At 44.5% G+C, this 14,405-nt stretch overlaps 3 non-coding genes across 3 annotated transcripts; 1 reads left to right on the top strand and 2 right to left on the bottom strand.

Annotated features, from left to right (window-relative positions):
• Positions 1–2,127: 2,127 nt before the first annotated feature.
• Positions 2,128–2,200, bottom strand: trnam-cau (transfer RNA methionine (anticodon CAU)). Its single transcript has one exon. It is a non-coding gene; the product is annotated as a tRNA-Met (tRNA).
• A 2,864-nt stretch (positions 2,201–5,064) lies between these two features.
• Positions 5,065–5,137, top strand: trnav-cac (transfer RNA valine (anticodon CAC)). The gene has a single exon. It is a non-coding gene; the product is annotated as a tRNA-Val (tRNA).
• Positions 5,138–12,619: 7,482 nt separating this feature from the next.
• On the bottom strand, positions 12,620–12,691 carry trnag-ucc (transfer RNA glycine (anticodon UCC)). The gene has a single exon. It is a non-coding gene; the product is annotated as a tRNA-Gly (tRNA).
• Positions 12,692–14,405: the final 1,714 nt, after the last annotated feature.

Genomic DNA, 14,405 nt, shown 5'->3' on the forward strand with positions numbered 1-14,405 from the left:
AGGCGATAAGAAAATTGAAAGTGTGTATTGTTACACAACAGCAGAGACTATGAGTTATGCTATCATGAGAGTGGTGATGGATTTTTTTCATTGCTTAGTTTTGCAGGTTCTGTACATTTGAACATTCAAAGTGACTAAAGTAAAGGAGTTTTCCCTTTTTACCACATAATTCCCAAAGATCAACACTAATAGAAAGCCTAATTCCAGCCAAGATTCAATTACTGTCTCTCAGGCATCCCAGCAGTGGATTTCATGACTTCAGACAGCCATCTTTATCAGTGGAGAACTCAATGCTCTGAGGTTTACTGGCAGAGTCTCACACTGGTAATATGTTGGTAAATAATGTCCTATGGAATTCTACTATTGATAAATTCTACTATGGAACTGCGATGTGTCCTGAAAAAATCTTCTGTGATAGTGGTACAGTCCATCACACCCCACCTACAGCCTTTAAAAGAGAAAAAAAAACTGACAACAACAAAGTAAGTCTGTGGTGTAATCAACTAGGTCTTGCAAACATACTTAACCTCTTCCAGCTACCAACATTACAAATGCTGTTTACACATTAGATGGTTATTTTTTGGCTTCTGATATTATGATGGAAAAAGAGCCCTGGAATCTTTGTAGAAGGACAAAAGACGGAAAGAACAGGCAGTGTAACCATGGCGAAGAGAAGGGAAATATTGGAGAGAGCTTTTTTCATACACTTTTTATCATTGTTTTTCCAGCCCAACAATGATCAACAAATATGGGCAGGCGTCCTGTGCCAAATCCAATCTACCTTTCTTCCAAGCATACAGGAATGTCAGTGAATTAAATATTGACATATGAAAATACCCAAAAATATGCAATCACACATATGTAGTTTGAGCAAACATAAGACAATACCCAAGTACCACAAGCTACCAGGCATCATTAGCAGTTCAGGTGGGGAGCTGTGTCAGCATGCGTAGGCTGCAAAGGAACAAGTAATAGGTCTATTCCATGCTTAAAAGAGAAGAAAGAAAACACAACAATTCAGCCGTGGAGCCCTCACACCTGAAGAAGGCTCCACGGCCGAAACGTTGTGTTTTCTTTCTTCTCTTTTCATCTAGTGTCATTAGCCAGTTCCTGTCAAAATAAAATAGAAATGGATAACATTCTAGAGAGAGTTTGAAATACCAAGGTACAATTTAAACCATATTTCTTCCACTACAACCACAATATTTTGGAGAGATCGCTGAGCCTAACTGTTCTGGCATGCCCGTTAGCCTCCGTCCTGCTTCAGCAATGAATGCAACGGGGCACATTCTGAGGGAGATGCGGTCAATCGGGTTGCAGGAAAACCACGCTATGCTTTTTTTTGAGATCCTGAAAAGGACAGAGGGGCCATGTATATGTGTGCAGCTGGATATGTAATTGCAGGTGGCGTAGCAAATTCTGCTGAAGCCCCACTGCCTGGTGTGGATGGTAGCTGTGCATGTTGCAGCAGAATTGTGCATGTGAGATCAAGGGGGCATGTCATGTGTTTGAGCACTTCACTCCCTTCCGGAACCACGTGATTCCCTGAGTCCCAAAAATTTGTAAGTTCTTTGGATGACCTGTGGACCGATCTTTCACGATGAAGAATTCCTTAAGAAGAATAGATCTCGGCCCACCATCCCAATGCCTCCATCTCAAAACAGCAACCTCCCACTGCCCTTAGTCTGCAAGGCAGTCCTTTCAAGTGCGATGATGACGCCGGGACCTTCGTTGCCTATTGTACGAGCTGAACTTTTGTGCTCATCAATTCAACGCTCTTTCCATCAACTCATCTTGTCTTTTGACGCTTTGTGTTTTGTGCTCCTTTGACTATCGGCATATCGGGTGACTGCAAACACTGAAGTTCTTGCTTACGGAGTGTGGAACAGTGTTTTCAAGTGATCGCTGTTCTGTCATGTTGACGCCGAGTGAATCTTTCTTTGGTAACATAGGCAGGCTGACAGCAAAAGTAATGTCAAATTTCTTGACTTATTTCTGAATGTGAATGTTCTTTAGAAAAGGGATGCAGCGTTGCTTCTCCCCCGTGTAAAGGTCACGCATTCCAGACGTGGTTATGAGCGAACAGTTGCCGCAAGTGTTTGAAAAGAGCAAGAGAGGAAGCAGCCCTGCCCCGTGTGAGGATCAAACTCAGGACCTTCAGATGATGAGACTGACGCGCTACCAACTACGCCAACGAGGCCAGCTGCAGTACACAGCCGGAAAGTTTGCCTCATATGGATTTCAGTCGCCCGTTCCCTAATCTTCAGACGCCCTCTGCTGGATGTTGCATTTGCCTTTTGATCTCACCGATACTTTTTTGGTCTGTTTCTGTTGCGAGTCCGTCTTTCAGATCTCACCTAGCACAAGTTTCTCTGGCTGAAGTGACCTCTCTGCTTCAGCATCGTGCCCTCACTCAGCCATTAAAAACGTCACTCGGACTTCTGACATGCTGACATGAAATGTCAAGAGAGAGTGGCGGAGACGCTTAAGGCAGAGAGAAGATGAAGAGGGGGCGTGGCTGCTAAATGATTGACAGCTGCATGACGCTCTCCATGCAAGGCGTGACCACAGGCTAAAGGACACCTTTCGGCACATCAAGCTCTAAGCACACACCTGGAGGACGTGGGAAATGATCCCGCTACCTCTCGCATGCAAAGCGAGCGCTGTACCATGCAAGCTAACCCCCCTCGCTGGGGTTATGCCTCGGTGTCGCCTAGAGCCGCTTGTTCCCCTCTTACCAGGTGCAGTTCACTGCCCGTCGTCTGCAAGGCAGTCGTGTAATTGCGGCTTTCTTGACTTATTGATGAAGGTCTGACTGGACGAGCGAATGACGCCTCTCCCCCGTCCTCAAGCTCGCTGACAGAATAAAATGGAAAGTGCTGCCGTGGCTCATTGGTTTAGGGGTATGATTCTCGCTTAGGGTGCGGGAGGTCCTGGCTTCAACTCCTGGATGAGCCCTTGTGTGCTCTTTTTGTCCTCGTCCACAAGACTGGGAACTGATATCCACATCACCTTGCAGCATCTGCTTATGGCAAACGATGGAATGTGACTAATGACTGAACGAGCCTGGTGAATACTCATCACGTGGCACAATGAGAGCGTGCAGTCAGCTGTCCAAGGCAGCAACCTCATTGCTCGTTCAAAAGAACACGTACTGAAAACTCATCACCACTATGTCGTAAATGAGCACCGCGATCGCTTGTTGTCATGCGTCCTTACTTGGGAAATGCAGAAGCAAAAACTGCCCTCTCTCAGCCACCGAAACGTGTGCGGCTCGCCTTGCACTCTCTGCGCCTCGCATATTTATGGAGCTGTCTGCTCTTCTTTCTGTTGAAGTACGCAAGTTACGGGGCGTACTGCAGACTATGATGTGCTCAATGACAGCTTTCAAGATTTGAAAACTATGAGCTTGATGGCTCAAGTCGAACGAATGTGGTTGTTACGCCATTGATGATCAAACGCACGTATTCTAACGATTCATGAGAGTATGTTCTAAAGGTCCCTGGCTCGATCCCGGGTTTCGGCATTTTGTTTCATCGCTCCCTTTGTTCCTCTCTCCAGCGCCCCCTGCCTAAAGTGACGCTTCCCTTTCTCAGCCCGAAACGCAAGCGATACACCAGCAACAAACCCTACAGGTTTCCATAGTGTAGTGGTTATCACGTTCGCCTAACATGCGAAAGGTCCCAGGTTCAAGACCGGGTGAAAACAGCCTCTTCTTGCACGCTCCTGCACTTCACAGAGGTCTTGAACCACCAGTCATTTGTTCCCAATGTATTTCCGGTGCCTTCACGCACTCTTGTACCAAACGCACATTCCTTCTGTACCTGGAGCCAAACATTTGCAATTGGGCTATCCCGACAGACCAAGACGAGCTCTGTCGGCTCAAAAGCAGCGCAACACCTGCGAGAACAACAGAAAGATTAGTATCCAGCGGGGGCCTCTTAGTAAGCCCAAGATCTAATGAAGAATCGACTCCAGCAACAGGGCGCATTGTTCCATATTCCGACCACTCTTGGTGTAAGCAGGTCCCTCCTGGTCTCTGCTTGAATTGCACTTTCCTGCGTTTGCTTTGGTGTAACTGGCTTCCCCTGCATGGGCGAATGTGAAGAAGATCCTTAGTAAGTCATTGAAGAAACCCGAGAAGAGGTCGGAGTGGCCTCTGTCGTTCATCAACGATCCAGTCAAGCAGTACTCCTCTGTAAAGCGCCGTTCGTTCACATCAATTGGCTTTTTTTTGCCTTCATTCGTGCAAGTAGTAAAAGCAGACGCCCCTATTCTGCCGTGACCCGGATTCGAACCTGAGTTGTTGCGGCCATAACGCAAAGTACTGACCACTATACGATCACGGCGAGTTACCGATACACACGTGGCAGGGTGGGAAAGGCTGTGCTCTCTTCGTGTGACATAATTCGGGAAAGTCCTGACGTTGCATTTCAACTGAGCCCCAGTATACATCGACCCTTCGACACTCTGAGTGACAACTCTCTTGCGTGTTTTCTCATATTTATGTAGATTGCTTGCATGATGCCCGGAACAGCAGGGTTGTTCGCTCCCATATGGTCTAGCGGTTAGGATTCCTGGTTTTCACCCAGGCGGCCCCGGTTCGACTCCCAGTATAGGAACGTTTCGGTTTTGCCTCCTGCTTTCCAAAAGATCAGCACCGTGTACGAAGGAGCCGCATTAAAACTACTCAACGTGCGAGAAGAGGGGGCGCTTGTTTCCAGCCGAAACTTCTCACGTGTGAGACGAGCTGACCATCGCTGCAGGAGGTGGGAGGGTTACTCTGGTAGACAGGGCTGACCTTCGGCAATAGGATTTATACTCTCCAAGATGATATTTGCACTTTCTGGAGAGGCGATTTTCTCCACTTCAGTAGCCCGATTTCGTCGATTGAGTGGAGAGGGCTGTAGAATGTGGCGCCGCCTTTCCTGATCCGTCCATGACAGGCGTGCTGGACTCTGGAGAGAGAGCATGGTCGATCAGCGCACTCCAATAAAGGCACTGGAAGCAGCTGAATCGCATTGGCGAAGCTCAGCACTGGGCCGCTGGGCACATCTTATCACTGTTTCCGTAGTGTAGTGGTTATCACGTTCGCCTCACACGCGAAAGGTCCTCGGTTCGAAACCGGGCGGAAACAGACATCTTTTGTCGCCACGCACAAAAGGGGATTGGGGATTCGCCTAGCGCTGTGATCGAACAGACCCACTCACCTCTTAGCGTGGCGGGATCTGCACAGTGCATGTCGCAGCGCATCCTGCTTTCACTTCAATGCGCGTCCTGATGTACCCCGGTCTCCCGCGTGACAGGTGGGGACAGGTGACAGGTCCTATACTAACGAGGAAGACATCGCTCTCTCCGACCCCCGGCATTGTGTCCCGACCCACCGTGCTGGAAGCCGACGCGTGCTGTGATTCCTTTACGGAGCAGAAATGACAACTGAGGAGCCGAGAGATCATTTCAGCATTTCGCGTCTGAACAGAAAACACAAACGACCAACTCGGAATGACTTGCCTTTGACGCTTATCAAAGCGTTCTTTGTGCATCGAACAGACCCACTCACCTCTTAGTGTGGCGGGATCTGCACAGTGCATGTCGCAGCGCTCCCTGCTTTCACTTCAATGTGCTTCCTGATGTCGAGTCGTGTGCCGTGCGGAGGCTCTGAAAGCGAGAGCAATGAAAAGGTGCACGACGCTGTGAAATAAACATTAATAAACGCATATATGACGTCGAAAACACATCTAACACAGTGCCTGAGGCTTTTTACTGTATGTATCGTGTGTGCCGCAACTAGGAGTATACGGCACTCTGCACAGTGTACGAAGTAAATTATTTTCGCAGTAATTAATTTACACGTGTATAATAAATATAGTAAATATAATAAATTAATTACTGCGAAAATAATTTACTTCGTACACTGTGCAGAGTGCCGTATACTCCTAGTGTTAGATGTGTTTTCGACGTTATATATGCGTTTATTAATGTCGTCGATTTTACGGTTGCAATTCGACGTTGATTATACGTCGAGGCAACGTATATATACGTATAGCCGTATTTTCGCCGTGAATATACGTATATTCGACGAATCAATGCCCACAGCTTGGCATACAAGGGTTTTGCGGAGGGGTCTTGCCACCTGCCTGAAAAAAAACAGTAAAATGTTTGAGTGCCTATAGAGTTTCTATTTTTATTTTCTTGAGAAAAGTTGATACCATTTCCTGGACACCCCGTCCCCCATCAGTGCGCGGTGCCCGGGGAAAAATCTGTAGGGGGGCTGCTGAAATTCTGAGCGGGGGTGATATTTCGGTTGAAATGGAGCTGTACGGTGCAGCTACCCAAATGAAATCTCGCAGCTATGCCATTGATTAGTGCTTCATGATAGAAGATATCAACTAGCAATCTGGTATTTGCGATGAAGTTCAGTTTCACATTTTTCGTCACTCTCACGGTTTGTATTGCCTGGAGCGAAAAGTACCATAAGCGTTCATTTTTGCAGCTACATGGACGTTCTGAATCGTTAAGAAAAAAATGTTGTAAAACCAACAGAAAGCACAGACTGCTATAACTAGTCCTAGTTATATAACGAATTTAAGTATAATGATAAAAAACTGCAAGGAATCGGTCCACCTGAGCAAACAGGATCTTAATGTTGACACTCAATAACGACACTGATATGTGCAGTTCCTGGACGGATAGACCTCCTGCCCATCAAACAGACTGAGTGACTGTTCGTGTCTTTTAGTGTTGTCTGACCATTGACAAAGTACAACTATTTTTTTAGGGCGCAAATTAAGTTAGGTAAATCTTTTTGCCCAAAACTGAAGGGGCGACATTCCTCCCTCCCCCCGTGATGCCAGGCCTGTCCCCATCCTATTCCATAATGTCATTATATATTATACCATACAACAGTGACCGATCCTTACTAACTGCATGCGTTAAAATTGCACATCAGCTCATAGCAGGGGGCACATAGCCGCGATGTATTATCAATGTTAAATTTCAACCATAATATCGACAACATTAATAAACGCATACATTGAGAAAATATCGAACCCAGCATATTTTCCGCTTATATACCACAATGCATTGCTAGTATTCGTTGGTCACCATTTTGGACACGTTTTTCAAACGTAGAAGTATATCCACAAATATCTCAGCAATCCTCTTTTGACGAGTAAGTATGAACAATAATAATACTATCTGAATACATACAGATCTTTCTTAATATTATTTTGATTAAAATAGTACGTGAATAAGCAAAAAATGGCACATAAAAATAGTGTGAATGGGGAAGATGACACAAAATCGTTTTGCCGTTTCTCTATTCTTATTTTATGTTGTACTTTCAAACTTTGGGTACTCTTTAATTAGGACAGACTTTATTGCTCAACTGCTATGATGCAAGCCAAATTTGATACATGTATTTCAGTTTTGAGCTTAGTAAACCGTTCATTTTTTAGATTATACTAAAGAAGATATTAATCATCATTTATTTGGGAAGTAATATTATATAATTTTCTCCTAGCTGCGGTGCTGAAGTCCCACCCTACATCAACAGAAAAAGAAATAAAGGAGCATGCAATGTGTTACTTGAAGAATGCATATGCAAGGCAGGGGGCCAGGAGATCTGGACACTGAAAATAATAGGTTTTTGGTTCTAACTGTTAGGACAATTAGACAGGGTTTGCAAATAGTGGACAAAAACCGTCTTAACTTCCATTGTAATATTTTTTTTCTTGGAAATATAGAAGTTGTACATTTTAAAATGTATATTTGACTCAAAATGTGGTTTTGAGTTAGTGTGTTAATGTAATTAGTTTTGTGTTTGTCATTACTTTACTGTATATTGCCATGTTACCAGAATTTGTAGCTGAAGTTTAAGACTAGTTGTGTTTTTTATGATTATTGCCCATATGTTGATTGTTGATTGATTGTATACAATGTATAATTTGAAATACATATGTTTCAGGTGTGAATGTGTATTTTCAGAATACATTTCTAAACCTAATCATTGGCTTGGTTTACTTGTTTCTACACCTATAAAATCTATCTTTGATGTATAATAGACCTCTACCCATATACGTATAATAGACCTCTACCCATATACGTATAATAGACCTCTAATGTTATCCGTATAATAGACCTCTAACCATATACGTATAATAGACCTCTAATGTTATCCGTATAATAGACCTCTAACCATATACGTATAACAGACCTCTAACCATATACGTATAATAGTCCTCTAAAGTTATCCGTATAATAGACCTCTAAAGTTATCCGGAACTCCAACCATGTATGTATAATAGTCCTCTAAATTTATCCGTATAATAGAACTCCAACCATTTATGTATAATGAACGTCTAAACATAGACGTATAATTGACGTATAACTTTAGACGTATATTAGAATTTCATTCTAGACGAATTGTAGACCACATTTAGACGTCTAAGGTATGCGTTTAATAGACGTATATTATACGTCTTTTGCCCACTGGGTGGGCTCCAGATGCACATGGAAGAAATCAAGTGTTTCATCCGAGCTGTTTCAAAGACTGCCCAAGAGCTTTCCTTTCACAGAGGCGCAACGATTAATGATGGGGGTGCACCCTTCAATGCGCCTTACGACTCTAGGGAGTGATTGAGACGATTCGTAGCGTGTGCTCATTTCTCTCTATTCCCCGTGTTGCAGTGGTAGGATGACGTAAATTACTGCTTCGACACGTAACGGCATTATAATCACGTGCAGGAGCTGAGGGCTTTAGTTTTGTTTCGTTTTCCATGGCGTTCGTAAGCGCGCAAATCAAAGGCAATTCCTGCGTCTAACACGAATGTAAATGCTTTTGAAAGTGCAATGTGGTGCAGCTTGTAAAATCCTTGTCCACATTTGTGGTTTGTTGATGTTTGTTCTGTCTGCCAAAGTTGCATTTTGACATCCGGACGGGGGGACTTTATCATTTGAACGTGAATCCAGCCTTAAACCCTCTGAGGCGTGTCTGTCTGCCGGCACGTATCTTGTGAAAGGTATTTTTCTTTAACGGAGAGCAACATTAAAAAGGTTTCCGCAGCCACCTCGCAGTCCGTGTTTGATTATAGGAGGAATGCGGCGGCGATGGGCTCGCTTTTGTCATGGCCGAGTGGTTAAGGCGATGGGCTCAAAATGCGTTGGGCTTCCCCGCGCAGGTTCGAAACTTGCCGATTCCGGCGTCTGCCGCACGTCGCCTTGTGCCTGCGCGGCAGAGGCGAAGTGCCGCTTCTCCTTTCCTGGTACTATAACAACGCGAAATCGCTTGGACCCGCTGCCATGGGAAGCAATTCTTCAGATAACCACACATTTGGCGTTCGCACCTCTGGTGCTCTACTTATGCCTTTGAAAACCTAATGAATAAAGCTGAAAGAACCGACACGATATGTAGGTGCTCGTAAAGCACGCAGTAAAGAACTGTTAACAGCAAGGGTTTCAGTGGGTTAACTGAGGAGAAGGCGTGATCGCTAATTGTTGACTTTTTTTTTGGTGTTAGAAACACTCTTACTGTGCATGACGTGCAACAAATGTAGCCACAGAAATTGCAGCACGCTTTCATGTATGCTATTGCAGACACCAACGTTGCCTAGATAGAAAACCGAAATAGCCGTGGGTTCTCTTGCTGGTCTGAAGGATCTCTCTTCGAATCTCTATCATTTTTCAATGGAAGTAAAAGGCGCTGCAATCTCATACGTTCAGAATCAAACCCGCAGCTGTTGTTCGACTTTATTTCTTGACTAATTACAACTGAGTGTCGCATGAGTAGTTACATAAACTTGTCTGGTATATTTGAACACAAATGCCGTTCTTCAATTAAAACTAACAGTACATTGTCAGGGACATTCAGTTCTATACAAACAAGAGACAGACAAGAGAATATTTCTACCTTCATGTGGACTACGTGTTGATTTACTAATCGGAATAATTGAAAAGTTCGGGCTCATAGCCGATGCAGTGCGTGCTAATTAGAACAGCAACGCTGAGCTCTCAGCACCGTACTGAGCCCAGGTGTTTTTCTAAAGCTGTCAGGTGCAGTTCATTTACATGAAGGAAATCTCTTACTGGGTACGATTACAATGCAGTAAGTAGCACAGACTACTTAGGGAGTAGCCCGATGCGTTTAAAAACAACCCGAACCAGGCAGGAGTCGCACCTGCAAACTCCTGATCCTTAGTCAGACGCATTATCCATTGCACCACTGGCCCTGGTGTGATACTGCAGCACTGCAACTAGTAAAATATTACCCCCGGTCCATTCTTTTCCAAAAGTGAGAAACACCTGTTTTCTGCATTTTGTCTGTTTTAAAACCATATCTCTTTAAACCAAAGCAAGAGTTTGTCTTTTGCACTGATATTCTGATTCATTTCGATTTCAAAGAAAAAAAAAAACATGATCTTCCAAAGCATCATAAAATTGTCCCTTCTTCCAGACTCTACTTCTCTCTTGTAGTAGTACAGCAGACCTTTCCAGGTGAGCAGATCACAGAGTCCGAAATGAGCTTCCTCCATCAAGCAAAGTACCTGAACATGACTCTGTCTTCATAAAAGCGCCCCTGTAATAAAGAAATTAAATCCGAAATCAAGAGGGCAGTTGCCTACTGAAGTTCAAGAAGTCATCAATTTTAACCTGGCAACACATTAAAGGCTGCATCTATACAAGTACGATTCTAGAAATGCTCACCAGATTACGTTTTAAGAAAGAACTGCGCCTCAGGTTCCGCCGAGATCTTAAATCGGATGGCAGGATTCAGAGTCCGGAGTGTGGACTGATGGCGCACGGAGGGTCCATATACTGTGGATCTCTCAGTGATCTTCCGCGTGTTCAAAACGCCAGCGTGTGACTCCCCTGTCCCCGTGACCTCATTGCTCTGCTCTCTCCTCTGTGCAGCCGAGCCCGTCTCACGGTAAAGTGAAAAAAAAGATGCCCTCAACGTGAGATTTACTCTGGAGCGAGGATAGATGTTACCTTTTTATCACTGAACAGGATGTATGTGATGTGGCGACTAGGTTCAATTTTGTATCCTCTTTAAAAGATTAAGGACTGGGGTGAGCGTGATTTACCACCCTTTCAGCTAAGAACCCGACGTGTGGACCGTTTAAGCTGCATAGACTCGGTTGTTTAACTCGTCTCCGTTAGCAGGGTTAAGGTTAAAGAAAAAAAACATTGCTGACTTCTTTTTTTTTTGCCAGCCGCCAGCGCTGATTAGCAAGGTTTGTATTTCATGTTTTGCAAGTTGCATCCATTTTAAGAAAAACAAGTCGCGTTAAAGACAGGAAATGAATACTTGCAAGTCTAGCCGTAGGCAGTTGTCTGTAAGGACCAGTTCTGTTTGAGAAGACAGAACAAAGAAGACACTGCTGGGATTTGAACCCAGGATCTCCTATTTACCAGGCAGGCACTTTAACCAACTAAGCCCCGGCGCCCCAGGAGCATTATCCTTTTGCAGCCACTTGGACACACCACTCAGACACATCTGCATTCGGTGTGTGCTCCGCCTGCTCGCTGAGCAAGTTGCCTCCTTTACATACAATAGCAACATCAACACCAAGAGAAAGGGTGACAAATGGCTATTATCTGGAACTTTTGATGTCCAAGGAGCTCAATTTGCTTTCTGTGTACAACAGGACCACTGAACTCCACACTGGCCACTGAACCACAGCAGTGGCTTGCTGGCTTGACATCTCCTAAGGAAAATGTTGAAATCGCATGTGGAACAGGAAAATGACCCTCGAGTACGAGGGAAAAAAAAGAAAAAGATCATCTGGAGCGCGCCAACCCATGTCCGGACAGCCCAGTTTCACTGACAAGGTGGCTGAGTGGTTAAGGCGATGGACTGCTAATCCATTGTGCTCTGCAGACATGGGTTCGAATCCCATTCTCATCGCTCTCCATGTCTGACACGTGTGCCCGTTTGATGTTGGCCCTCCTGTTGTTTGCTCTGGTGCTAGAGCCGTACATTTTCTAGCGGTGGCTGAACATGGTATAGTGGGCCAACGTCGGTATCGAGCAGTGACAGTAACAGTACTTACTGCGCCCCATAAGAAATCGTTTGTCCCTGTTCAAAAGAGATTGTGCGATGTCCTGCGGCGTTCGGAAAGCAAACCTTTGACAGTTTGAAAAGAGGAATTTATTCTGCTTCCCTGCGTGCAGTAGTTACAAAGTTGAACGTCTTTACATGATCTGCTGCAGTTTTCAGTGGGTGGGCTTTGTCAAATGGCTTGAAAAAACGCACTGTGTTTCGGCTCGGGAAACATCATTCATGAGCAGTGTCCTGCATGTTTTCTGTGTATAGCTGTCTTTTAACGCATACAGAATTCATTCGAAATCATTGATTTCTCCAATTAACAAGGGTCCCTTTTTGAACCTGCGAGAAGCATTCTTTCAATGTAACAGATTTACTCCGGGGAAAGGCAGCATGACATTGAGAGTAGCTCAAGCTTTCAGCACCCGTATCGGACTGCGTGTATGCAGACACCGCTCAGAATCCCCTGTAAGATTCTCCTTCAATTCCGTTTTGCAGTTCTTTAGCTCTTTCAAAAGGCTTCACTTTGCTAGTCACAATCCAAGGCTCATGACAGCATTTGAAACCAATCCCCACTGCGTTGGCCAGGAATTGAACCCGGGTCAACTGCTTGGAAAGCAGCTATGGTCACCACTATACCACCAACGCATGCCCACAGGCACCCTGCAGGACACCACCAGAGAATGCTCACGATTTCGGAAGCTGTCTCCGGGACGTGCTGATTCCACACATCCTGAATAAATCATGATATTGTTAGTTGCTGTAGCTAGACGTTCAAATGAGTTTCATGGCCAGATGGACTGTTTCCTCCAGCGGTATAGTATTGCAGTGAGACAGCACGATGCCTGCAAGACTATGTCACGCTAAACGCCACAGATTAAATGTGTTTGTCCGTTCGTGTCAGTCGTCCTGCAGCCACGGGAAGTGGGACACAAACATGCTGCAATGCTTTCAAGACGTTAGGATTTGTTTGTGTAACATCCGAGAAGAGTACTTGTGGCTTGAATGTGAACTGTACGTGCCCGCCCCCTTTCCTCTGTAGTGCATGAGTTCCTCCAGGCACGCCCTTCGTCATTGTTCTGTCATCTTGTATTTAAAGGGTTGTATTTCTGCTGCTGAAAATAACCGGGGTAAAGTTAGCTCGAAGTTCGAAAACGATTTTGGCACGCCTGTAGCGCTTTCACGAAACCTCTTAGAGTTGCGAGAATGCTTGTTTTGTGTATAAAATACATTGTGGATGCTTTCTCAGCCTTTACTTTTTCGTTTTTATGACATTTTTTTGACAAAGCACGAATATTCTTTTGTCCATATCTCCGCAATGGAAGCACAGAACGCCGTCAAACCAAATGCATTTTAAAGACCACGACTTGTGGATATTTCCACACTCTTTACATCAAACTATCAGTGAGCTAATTATCTTTTTTTAAACCTCCGGTTTTTCATCGATGCGTAATTACGCACGAACTGGAACCCGGGGGACTGCTGTGTGCACACGTTCACAACGCGAGAAATACTGTTCAATACGGCTTCGTGCGAAAAACCCGTATATGACCATAGGAAGCAGAACAGCGCAGTCTCCCATTACCCAGACTGTAAGCACGGGAATAAAGCTTTGTTTGATTTCTGAAACCCTTCCTTTACGCCCTGTTTTCATTCAGGTAAGGGTCAACTATATTGAAAATACTACTGACAGCAGGAAGATTAAAATATTCTTTACTCAGCAGCTTATTAAAAACAGCTCCCATGATGTTCAAACCGATTTTTTACACAGAACACTGACACAGCTTTGCATTCTGAATCTCTTTTTCTCATGCTTTTATTTAATATGGCACAATGCACTGGGATAGGGGTATTCTGTTCACAAACCAATAGCATTTAAACCACAGCACCCACAATGCTGCAAGTGTTTTGCACACTAAGCAGGTCCTCTGACTTTTCCCAGCTTTGTTTTGGGTTGTGGAACCTTTCTTTATATTTTTTTATGATTTTTTGAAGATAACACTACAGGTAATACACTGGGATAGGTGGGTTGTCTTCATGGCTCAATAGCATTTCAAATACAGCACCCACACTGCTGAAACCAAGTGTTTTACACACCAGACAGCCCCCCTAACTTTATATAACCTTGCTGTGGCTGTGGCCCCTTTCTTTATTTTTTTATGATTTTCTGAAGATAACACTACATGTAATACACTGGGACAGGTGGGTCGTCTTCATGGCTCAATAGCATTTCAAATACAGCACCCACACTGCTGAAACCAAGTGTTTTACACACCAGACAGGCCCCCAAACCTCATACAACCTTACTGTGGCTGTGGCCCCTTTCTTTATTTTGTAATGAGTTTCTGAAGATAACACTACA

This window comes from Lepisosteus platostomus, chromosome 22, assembly GCF_059453375.1.
Source record: "Lepisosteus platostomus isolate fLepPlt1 chromosome 22, fLepPlt1.hap1, whole genome shotgun sequence".
Classification (NCBI taxonomy): Eukaryota; Metazoa; Chordata; class Actinopteri; order Semionotiformes; family Lepisosteidae; genus Lepisosteus; species Lepisosteus platostomus.